This window comes from Aegilops tauschii, chromosome 1 (genome assembly GCF_002575655.3).
Source record: "Aegilops tauschii subsp. strangulata cultivar AL8/78 chromosome 1, Aet v6.0, whole genome shotgun sequence".
In the NCBI taxonomy this organism is placed as follows: domain Eukaryota; kingdom Viridiplantae; phylum Streptophyta; class Magnoliopsida; order Poales; family Poaceae; genus Aegilops; species Aegilops tauschii.
The window spans coordinates 264,160,199-264,171,479 of NC_053035.3; positions in this window are offsets into that span (position 1 = coordinate 264,160,199).

The following is an 11,281-nucleotide window of genomic DNA, read 5'->3' on the forward strand; positions in this document are numbered from 1 at the left end:
CATTGTTCTTTTTAATCTGATAATCATATTTTCCTTTCCATTGTTTGGTTTAACCTTTCTTGTGATCTATATGATCTAAGCAGTAATATTCTCCTGCTTATGTAAACACCTCGTTGTACAATTTTCTCAGCAAGACCATGTTACTATTGTTGTTGACATTCTGGTAGCCACCGATGGACGAGAACTTTGCCTATTGGTCCGCCTCGTTCAACGAGCAGGAAAATAGTTCTCTTCGTCCCTCGCCCTTGGTACCAAGGATGTTGTCAACATAACTATCCGGTTATTCTCTGACATGCCTTGCTTACATGATCGTGCAAGACGTCACCCCTCTTCCTACTATTAACCCACATGGTGGGCCCATAACCCACAGTTCCACAGGATCGAAACCTGACTCTCCTGTACACCCCCTGTTCGCAAGGTTATTCCTCGTGCGTGGCCTCGTATGTAATTCACGGACCACCTTCCTAGTGATCTATTTTGGTAACACAAGCAATACTTATTCTCGTTGCTCTGGACCCCTTTCACACTTTCTTTCAGGCAACGAACGATTGCCTACCTGCTTGAAACTTCCCATGATACCTCCTTACTTTACTCTCGATATCTTCTTAAGTTTCAATTCGAGAGTTACTTTCCGCCACCTTCCCCGACGTTATCGACCAGATAGTCAACCTTGTAGAGGTCCGCTCTTCTGGAATACCCACCGTTTATTCTTTCGTAAGTACGATGGAGTTCCCAAAGAAAGGATGCCGACTTCATCACGATGACCTGAAGAAGAGAAATGAAGACATCAACATAATGGATCAACCTCTTCGAGAAGAGCAACCAAGACCGGGAAGATTTGTTATAATTTTGTAACCAGAACTTTCTAACTTACTCCCCCTCTTAAATCTCGGGACGAGATATCTTGTAGTGGAGGAGAATTGTGACGCCCGGATAATAAGGCTACAGTAATCCCTCCTTAATGATGCCACGTCACCACGGTTACTATTGCTAATCTCGCGTTAGGTCGAAACCGATTCAAATTCAAATTCAAAATCAAGCAAACAATAAAATTTTCAAATATTAAAACTAAAATGTTCAAAGTGAACCAAATATTGCACAGGTAGTTATGGTGGAGAAACCACACCTTCATAAAATGCTTAAAATACTATAAGATGAATAAAACAACAGTAAAAACAATTATTTAAATACCTTTTATAATTAATAAAATGTCAAACTAATTTATTTGAGGACTAGACTTTTGGTGACTATGGACTAAGTTGAAATACTAATTTAGATGCTACGTGTATATTTTACTACAACTAAAATTAATAGGAAACAAAACTAAAACATAAAAAGTAATATAAATAAAAAGAAAAAGGCAAAACATAATAGCCAAACAAATAAAAGGTTAAAATAACCCCCCCCCATCTGGACCAGGCCCAACTGGCCGCTGCGCCGGCCGGCCCAGCCGAACCACTCCTGCCCCCTTGGCCTACTAGGCCTCCTCCCCTCCCCGTGACCTAGCTAGTGTCGCCCCCACTCCCCCCTCGTCCCACTCCTCTGCCTCCCCGATCCAGATCGGATCGGGGCAATCGGGGCCCAATCCCGTCGCCCCATCGCCGACCCCCGACGCCACCGTTCGCCGTCTCCGCCCTCACCTCGCCGGACGCCTCCTCATCTCCTTCCCGACGGCCTCCTCCTCGCCTCAATGCCAACGCCGCGTCGCCGCCGCCCAGGGCCCCGTCGCTGGAGACACCTTGCCGGACGCCATCGCCTCCATCCAACCCGCCACCGGAACACGTCGCCCCACCGCACGTCGTCCCCGTCGTCCTCCCCGACCCCCGCTGCCTAGTCCCCTACGACCCCCATGAGCTCACCCTCTCCTCTTCTCTTCCTCGCGCGCACGCGCTCACGGCCATGGCCTCCTCCCCGCGGCTCCACAGACGCCACCGTGACCCTGTTGCTGCCCCCTCGCGCCGTCTCGGGCCTGCGACCTCCCTGCCGCTGCGAGCGCCGCCAGCCGCGCTCCCTACTCCTGCTTGCCGCGGCCCGCAACTGCCACCACTGCTGTTTCCTGCCTCCGCTGGCGCTGCCGCCGACCCCTTTCGCTGCCTGCTGTCTCGCTGCCCGCACACCTTGTCGGCCCCCGCCTCGCGTCGCGGTGCCTCGCACCGGGGCCACACCGCACTGGCCTCTGCTGCCGCGCGCCGGCGCCCCGCGACGCCACGACCTCGCCTAGTGGCCCCCCGGCTCGGCCTCCTGCCTCCGCCACCTGCCGTCGCCCACGGCGGCCACCCGCACATCGAAGCCCCTGCATTCGGGCGGCGCCCTGCGCCCATCGCCCGTTAGCACCCATGCCCGCTAAGTCCCACTAGCCCTATGACAAGCAGGCCCACCCCAGAACGTTATTAAAAAAATTAAAAAAATAACAATAATAAAAATAATTTTAATTAAATAATTAATTAAGTATTTAACTAAATTAATTAATCCTATTTAATTAACCTAATTATTTAATTAACTTAATTAACTATTGTTAGTTAACTAAACAGTCAATGACATGCGGGACCCACACGTCAGTTTGACCCAGTCAAAGCCCTGTTGACTGCTGACGTCATGACAACGCCAGCAAGCACTATTCTGGATAATGTTGAATTAAAGTAATTAAATAAATGCTAAAAATGATTTAAATCTTTTAAAATCAATATAAAATAAACCGTAGCTCGGATGGAAAAACTTTGTACATGAAAGTTGCTCAGAACGACAAGAAGAATTTGGTTACGCAGTCCGTTTGTCCGCCACACATCCCTAGCATAGCGAACACGCAACTTTCCCCCTCCGGTTCATCTGTCCAAAAATGCTGAACACCGGGAATACTTTCCCGGATGTTTTTCCCCTACGCCAGTATCACCTATCCCTGCGTTAGATCACCCCTGGCACCGCTTATTGCCTTGTTATATTTTGTGATGCTTTGTTTGCTCTGTATTCATAGTTTCTTCCCCCTCTTCTCTCCGGTAGACTACGAGACGGACGTCGCTGCTGCCTCGATCGACTACGTTGTTGACGACCCCTCCTTGCCAGAGCAACCAGGCAAGCCCCCCCTTGATCACCAGATATCGCCTATTCCTTCTCTCTACTGCTTCCATTAGAGTAGTGTAGCATGTTACTCCTTTCGGTTAATCCTATCCTGATGCATAGCCTGTGATTTTTGCTACAGTTGTTACCTGATACTTCTCCAACGTATCTATAATTTTTATTGTTCCATGCTATATTATATTCTGTTTGGGACATTATTGGGCTTTATTATACACTTTTATATTATTTTTGGGACTAACCTATTAACCGGAGGCCCAGCCCAGAATTGCTGTTTTTTGCCTATTTCAGAGTTTCGCAGAAAAAGAATATCAAACGGAGTCCAAACGGAATGAAACCTTCGGGAACATGATTTTCGGAACGAACGTGATCCAGAGGACTTGGACCCTACGTCAAGACATCAACCAGGAAGCCACGAGGTAGGGGCGCGCCTACCCCCCCACCCCCAGGCGCGCCCTCCACCCTCGTGGGCCCCATGTTGCTCCACCGACGTACTTCTTCCTCCTATATATACCTACGTACCCCCAAACTACCAGATACGGAGCCAAAAACCTAATTCCACCGCCGCAACCTTCTGTACCCGTGAGATCCCATCTTGCGGCCTGTTCCGGAGCTCCGTCGGAGGGGGCATCGATCACGGAGGGCTTCTACATCAACACCATAGCCTCTCCGATGATGTGTGAGTAGTTTACCTCAGACCTTCGGGTCCATAGTTATTAGCTAGATGGCTTCTTCTCTCTTTTTGGATCTCAATAAAATGTTCTGCCCCTCTCTCGTGGAGGTCTATTCGATGTAATCTTCTTTTGCGGTGTGTTTGTTGAGACCGATGAATTGTGGGTTTATGATCAAGTTTATCTATGAACAATATTTGAATCTCTTGAATTCTTTTATGTATGATTGGTTATCTTTGCAAGTCTCTTCGAATTATCAGTTTGGTTTGGCCTACTAGATTGACCTTTCTTGCAATGGGAGAAGTGCTTAGCTTTGGGTTCAATCTTGCGGTGTCCTTTCCCAGTGACAGTAGGGGCAGCAAGGCACGTATTGTATTGTTGCCATCGAGGATAACAAGATGGGGTTTATATCATATTGCATGAATTTATCCCTCTACATCATGTCATCTTGCTTAAAGCGCTACTCTGTTCTTATGAACTTAATACTCTAGATGCATGCTGGATAGCGGTCGATGTGTGGAGTAATAGTAGTAGATGTAGGCAGGAGTCGGTCTACTTGTCTCGGACGTGATGCCTATATACATGATCATACCTAGATATTCTCATAACTATCCTCAATTCTGTCAATTGCTCAACAGTAATTTGTTCACCCACCGTAAATACTTATGATTTTGAGAGAAGCCACTTGTGAAACCTATGGCCCCCGGGTCTATTTTCTATCATATTAAATCTCCCGACAACAAGCTATTTCTGGCGCCGTTTTTATTTTACTTTCTTTACTTTGCATCTTTATCATAAAAATACCAAAAAATATTATCATATCATATCTATCAGATCTCACTCTCGTAAGTGACCGTGAAGGGATTGACAACCCCTTATCGCGTTGGTTGCGAGGATTTATTTGTTTGTGTAGGTGTGGGGGACTCGTGCGTGGCCTCCTACTGGATTGATACCTTGGTTCTCAAAAACTGAGGGAAATACTTACGCTGCTTTACTGCATCACCCTTTCCTCTTCAAGGGAAAACCAACGCAGTGCACAAGAGGTAGCAAGAAGGATTTCTAACGCCGTTGCCGGGGAGTCTACGCAAAAGTCAACATACCAAGTACCCATCACAAACCCTTTTCTCCCGCATTACATTATTTGCCATTTGCCTCTCGTTTTCCTCTCCCCCACTTCACCCTTGCCGTTTTATTCGCCCCCTCTTTTCCGTTCGCTTCTTTTTCCGTTTTCTTGTCGTTATGGCTTGTCCTCTATCTTCTTCGTTGTCTCCCGAAAATGAAGTTCTAAATTTTAAGCAAAGGGAGGGGGGAAATCTGAAAGATGCTTGGTATAGAATTTGCAATTCTCAAAATAGATCTACCAGGAAGCAATCTACTTCCGTTCTTCTCTGAAATTTTTATGTAGGCACAACTCCTTGGTACAGATATATCCTTGACACCATTACCGGAGGGAATTTCTTGGGTAGCCATACTTTTGATTCTTATAATGCTATGATAGATTTATTTGGCTCACCACCTCTTTTGGTTAATGGAACCACGTTAACTTTGGAGCATGTAATGCAAAGACTTGAAATTATTGAAAATAAAGTTGCTACTGTAGAGTTAATTGAAAATTTGGATAAAAAGATCCACAACCAAATTACCCAATATGGATCTAAAGTAGGAGTCACTTTGAAAAATATTAAGGAGAAAGAACCCATAGTTAATGAAAGAATAAATCAGGATTCCACTAGAATCGATAAACTTGAGGGTATCATTACCAACTTGGGAACCGCTTTTTTTTCCGTAAAGAATACCCCAAGTCCTCCAACTAAAATTGCCAAGCTTATGTATGTTCCTAAAAATAAGGATGAATCCTCTAGTAAGGAAACTGCGGATCTCAAATCTATAAGCATTCATCCCAATCTTTTTGCTATTATTAAGGAACCATTTGCTACAAATGAATTTTTCGATCTTGTGCCCAAGATTTTTATAATTAATAAAAGGAAAGAAACTCCTAAGGATGATAGATGCCTCATTGAATAATTCCCTACCAAAGATGGCAATACCTAGATCTATCCTTGCTATTATGCCTAGCTAGGGGCGTTAAACGATAGCGCTTGTTGGAAGGCAACCCAATTTTATTTTTTGTTTTTTGCTTTTTGCTTCTGTTTAGGAATAAATATTAGATCTAGCCTCTGGTTAGACTTGTTTTTATGTTTTAATTAGTGTTTGTGCTAAGTTAAACCTATAGGATCTTCTTGGATGATAGTTATTTGATCTTGCTGAAAATTGCAGAAACTTTCTGTTCACGCAAATAATGTTAAAAATCACCAGAAAGTGATAAATATTGATTCCAATTGCTGCTGATCAATAAACAAATTGTCTAGGCCTTCCTATTTTGGCTGAATTTTTGGAGTTCCAGAAGTTTGCGTTAGTTACAGATTACTACAGACTGTTCTGTTTTTGACAGATTCTGTTTTTCGTGTGTTGTTTGCTTATTTTGATGAATCTATGGCTAGTAAAAGAGTTTATAAACCATATAGAAGTTGGAATACAGTAGGTATAACACCAATATAAATAAAGAATGAGTTCATTATTGTACCTTGAAGTGGTATTTTGTTTTCTTTCGCTAACAGAGCTCACGAGATTTTCTGCTGAGTTTTGTGTTATGAAGTTTTCAAGTTTTGGGTGAAAGATTTGATGGATTATGGAACAAGGAGTGGCAAGAGCCTAAGCTTGGGGATGCCCATGGCACCCCCAAGATAATCTAAGGACACCTAAAATCCAAAGCTTGGGGATGCCCCGGAAGGCACCCCCTCTTTCGTCTACTTCCATCGGTAACTTTACTTGGAGCTATATTTTTATTCACCACATGATATGTGTTTTGCTTGGAGCGTCTTGTATGATTTGAGTCTTTGCTTTTTAGTTTACCACAATCATCCCAGCTGTACACACCTTTTGAGAGAGACACACATGATTCGGAAATTATTAGAATACTCTATGTGCTTCACTTATATCTTTTGAGTTATATAGTTTTTGCTCTAGTACTTCACTTATATCTTTTAGAGCACGGTGGTGGTTTTGTTTTATAGAAACTATTATTCTCTCATGCTTCACTTAGATTATTTTGAGAGTCTTAAACAGCATGATAATTTTCTTAAATAATCCTAATATGCTAGGTATTCAAGACTAGTGAAAATTTTCTTATGAGTGTGTTGAATACTAAGAGAAGTTCGATGCTTGATGATTGTTTTGAGATATGGAGATAGTGATATTAAAGTTGTGCTAGTTGAGTAGTTGTGAATTTGAGAAATACTTGTGTTGAAGTTTGCAAGTCCCGTAGCATGCACGCATGGTAAACGTTATGTAACAAATTTGAAACATGAGGTGTTCTTTGATTGTCCTCCTTATGAGTGGCGGTCGGGGACGAGCGATGGTATTTTCCTACCAATCTATCCCCCTAGGACCATGCGCGTAGTGCTTGGTTTTTGATGACTTCTAGATTTTTGCAGTAAGTATGTGAGTTCTTTATGACTAATGTTGAGTCCATGGATTATACGCACTCTCACCTTTCCACCATTGCTAGCCTCTTCGGTACCGTGCATTTCCCTTTCTTACATTGAGAGTTGGTGCAAACTTCGCCGGTGCATCCAAACCCCGTGATATGAGACGCTCTTTAACACATAAACCTCCTTATATCTTCCTCAAAACAGCCACGATACCTACCAATTATGGCATTTCCATAGCCATTCCGAGATATATTGCCATGCAACTTTCCACCGTTCCATTTATCATGACACGTTCGTCATTGTCATATCGCTTTGCATGGTCATGTAGTTGACATAGTATTTGTGGCAAAGCCACCATTCATAATTCTTTCATACATGTCACTCGTGGTTCATTGCATATCCCGGTACACCGCCGGAGGCATTCATATAGAGTCATACTTTGTTCTAGTATCGAGTTGTAATCTTTGAGTTGTAAATAAATAGAAGTGTGATGATCATCATTAATAGAGCATTGTCCCAATAAAAAAAGAAAGGCCAAATAAAAAATGAAGGCCCAAAAAAAGGGACAATGCTACTATCCTTTTTCCACACTTGTGCTTCAAAGTAGCACCATGATCTTCATGATAGAGAGTCTCTTGTTTTGTCACTTTCATATACTAGTGGGAATTTTTCATTATAGAACTTGGCTTGTATATTCCAACAATGGGCCTCCTCAAGTGCCCTAGGTCTTCGTGAGCAAGCAAGTTGGATGCACACCCACTTAGTTTCTTTTGTTGAGCTTTCATATATTTATAGCTCTAGTGCATCCGTTGCATGGCAATCCCTACTCCTTGCATTAACATCAATCGATGGGCATCTCCATAGCTCATTGATTAGCCTCGTTGATGTGAGATTTTCTCCTTTTTGTCTTCTCCACATAACCCCCATCATTATATTCTATTCCACCTATAGTGCTATATCCATGGCTCACGCTCATGTATTGCGTGAAAGTTGAAAAAGTTTGAGATTACTAAAGTATGAAACAATTTCTTGGCTTGTCATCGGGGTTGTGCATGATGAGAGCATTCTTGTGTGACAAAAATGGAGCATGACTAAACTATATGATTATGTAGGGATGAACTTTCTTTGGCCCTGTTATTTTGAGAAGACATAATTGCTTAGTTAGTATGCTTGAAGTATTATTATTTTTATGTCAATATTGAACTTTCATCTTGAATCTTTTGGGATCTGAATATTCATACCACAATTAAGAAGAATTACGTTGAAATTATGCCAAGTAGCATTCCACATCAAAAATTCTATTTTTATCATTTACCTACTCGAGGACGAGCAGGAATTAAGCTTGGGGATGCTTGATACGTCTCCAACGTATCTATAATTTTTTATTGTTCCATGCTATATTATATTCTATTCCTCGCAACGTGCAGGTGTGCAATGGGCGATGGGCCCAGACCCCTGCGCTATAGGTTTTAGACCGGCGTGCTGACCTCTCTGTTGTGCCTAGGTAGGGCTGCGACGTGTTGATCTTCCGAGGCCGGGCATGACCCAGGAAAGTGTGTCTGGCCAAATGGGATCGAGTGTGTTGGGTAATGTGGTGCACCCCTGCAGGGAAGTTTATCTATTCGAATAGCCGTGTCCCTCGGTAAAAGGATGACCCGTAGTTGTACCTTGACCTTATGACAACTAGAACCGGATACTTAATAAAACACACCCTTCCAAGTGCCAGATATAACCTGGTGGTCGCTCTCACACAGGGCGACGAGGGGAGGATCGCCGGGTGGGATTATGCTATGCGATGATACTTGGTGAACTTTCCATCTACTCTCTTCTACATGCTGCAAGATGGAGGCTGCCAGAAGCGTAGTCTTCGATGGGACTAGCTATCCCCCTCTTATTCTGGCATTCTACAGTCCAGTCCACCGATATTGCCCCTTTACACAGATACCCATGCATATGTAGTGTAGATCCTTGCTTGCGAGTACTTTGGATGAGTACTCACGGTTGCTTTTCTCCCTCTTTCCCCCTTTCCATTCTACCTGGTTGTCGCAACCAGATGCTGGAGCCCAGGAGCCAGACGCCACCGTCGACGATGACTCCTACTACACCGGAGGTGCCTACTACTACGTGCAAGCCGCTGACGACGACCAGGAGTAGTTTAGGAGGATCCCAGGCAGGAGGCCTGCGCCTCTTTTGATCTGTATCCCAGTTTGTGCTAGCCTTCTTAAGGCAGACTTGTTTAACTTGTGTCTGTACTCAGATATTATTGCTTCCGCTGACTCTTCTATGATTGAGCACTTGTATTCAAGCCCTCGAGGCCCCTAGCTTGTATTATGATGCTTGTATGACTTATTTTATTTTTAGAGTTGTGTTGTGATATCTTCCCATGAGTCCCTGATCTTGATCATACACGTTTGCGTGTATGATTAGTGTACGATTGAATCGGGGGCGTCACACTAATTGGGAAATTGAACTTCTCCCTCTGGATATCAAGTTCGAGGCAAAGAAGGCGATCAAATCACAAGCGCTCGCAGATTTCTTGGCCAAGTGGATTGAACAGCAACAACCGACTCAAGTTCACTCGGAACACTAGACTATGTTCTTTGATGGATCTAAGATGTTGAATGGTTCCGGTGTCGGTGTGGTCCTGGTGTTCCCAAGAGGCCATAAACTCAGTTATGTTCTCCAGATTCACTTCGATTCCTCCAATAACGAAGCTTAGTATCAAGCACTCCTTTAGGGGTTGTGTATGGCCATGTCACTCGGCGTCCATCGCCTGATGGTCTACGGCGACTCAGATTTGGTGGTCAATCAAGTGATGAAGGAGTGGGATGTCAAAAACCCTGCCATGACCGGATACTGCAACGCAGTGAGGAAGTTGGAGAAAAAGTTTGAGGGTTTGGAGCTTCATCACATTTCCTGAATAAAAATCAAGCAGTTGACGATCTGCCAAAAATAGGTTCCACTTGGAAGCCTATATCCCCAGCAATGTGTTTCTTAAGCATCAACTATCATATAGTCTTACATGTTTGCTACCACTCAAAGCATATTTTTAGAACAAATAGCATCCGTTGAACATAGAGAAAGATAGGGGCTTAATGTGTCGCCTCCCAACTTATTTATCATATAGATAATTGTCAACAATAATAATTCATGATCAAATATATTTGAATGGCCATATATGCTTAGATCTTTCCCCATCACATGATGCTTGCCAACTAAAGAGTAGGTTGGAATGAGAAGGAATACTACTGACTCTTGCATAAAAGTAAAAGATAAGCCCTTCGCACAGGAAAGCAGGGATTTGCAGAGGTGCCAGAGCTCAAAGCTTTTAAAACAGAGATGAATATAATTTTGAGAGGTATGCTTTCATTTTCAACGTAACGACCGAGAGTTCCCAATATCTTCCATACTAGATACATTATAGGCGGTTCCGAAACAGAATGGTAAAGTTTTTACTCCCCCACCACCAACAAGCACATTCCACGGCTGGTCCGAAACAACGGTGTCACATCCCTAGCCTTGCTATGCACTTGGACTAGCTTGGTTGTTGCATCATGTCTAAATTTACTTGAAAGATGAAATGGGGATTCCTCAAACCCTAGCACCAGATCAAATCAACTAGGTTCAAATAAAAATATTTTCAATGAACCCAAAATGCCTTCACAAAATGTTCATCATCTTGGATTGGTCTCGAACCTCTGCCAAAAATATTGCACATTTTTCTAGGTCAATTGGGGGTCACTGAATTAAATCATATAGTATTTGCATTTGGGCATTTAAATCCTATAAAATATATTAAATGCCCAAATAATCACAAACTGAAATGTTTACTGTTGGAAATATTCCAAACAGTGGCCACAGTCAGTTGCATGATTATTTGGAAATGCTCTGGCAATTTTAATAAAGCCAAACACAATTGCAGAAAGTAGAAAACAGAAACATTCGAAAGGAGAGGGAGCCACCTGGCGGCCCAAGTGGCCGGCCCAGCCCACCTGGCCCCCTCCCCTGTCGTCTTCCTCCTTTGCCAGGAGGATGGGCGCGTGGCTG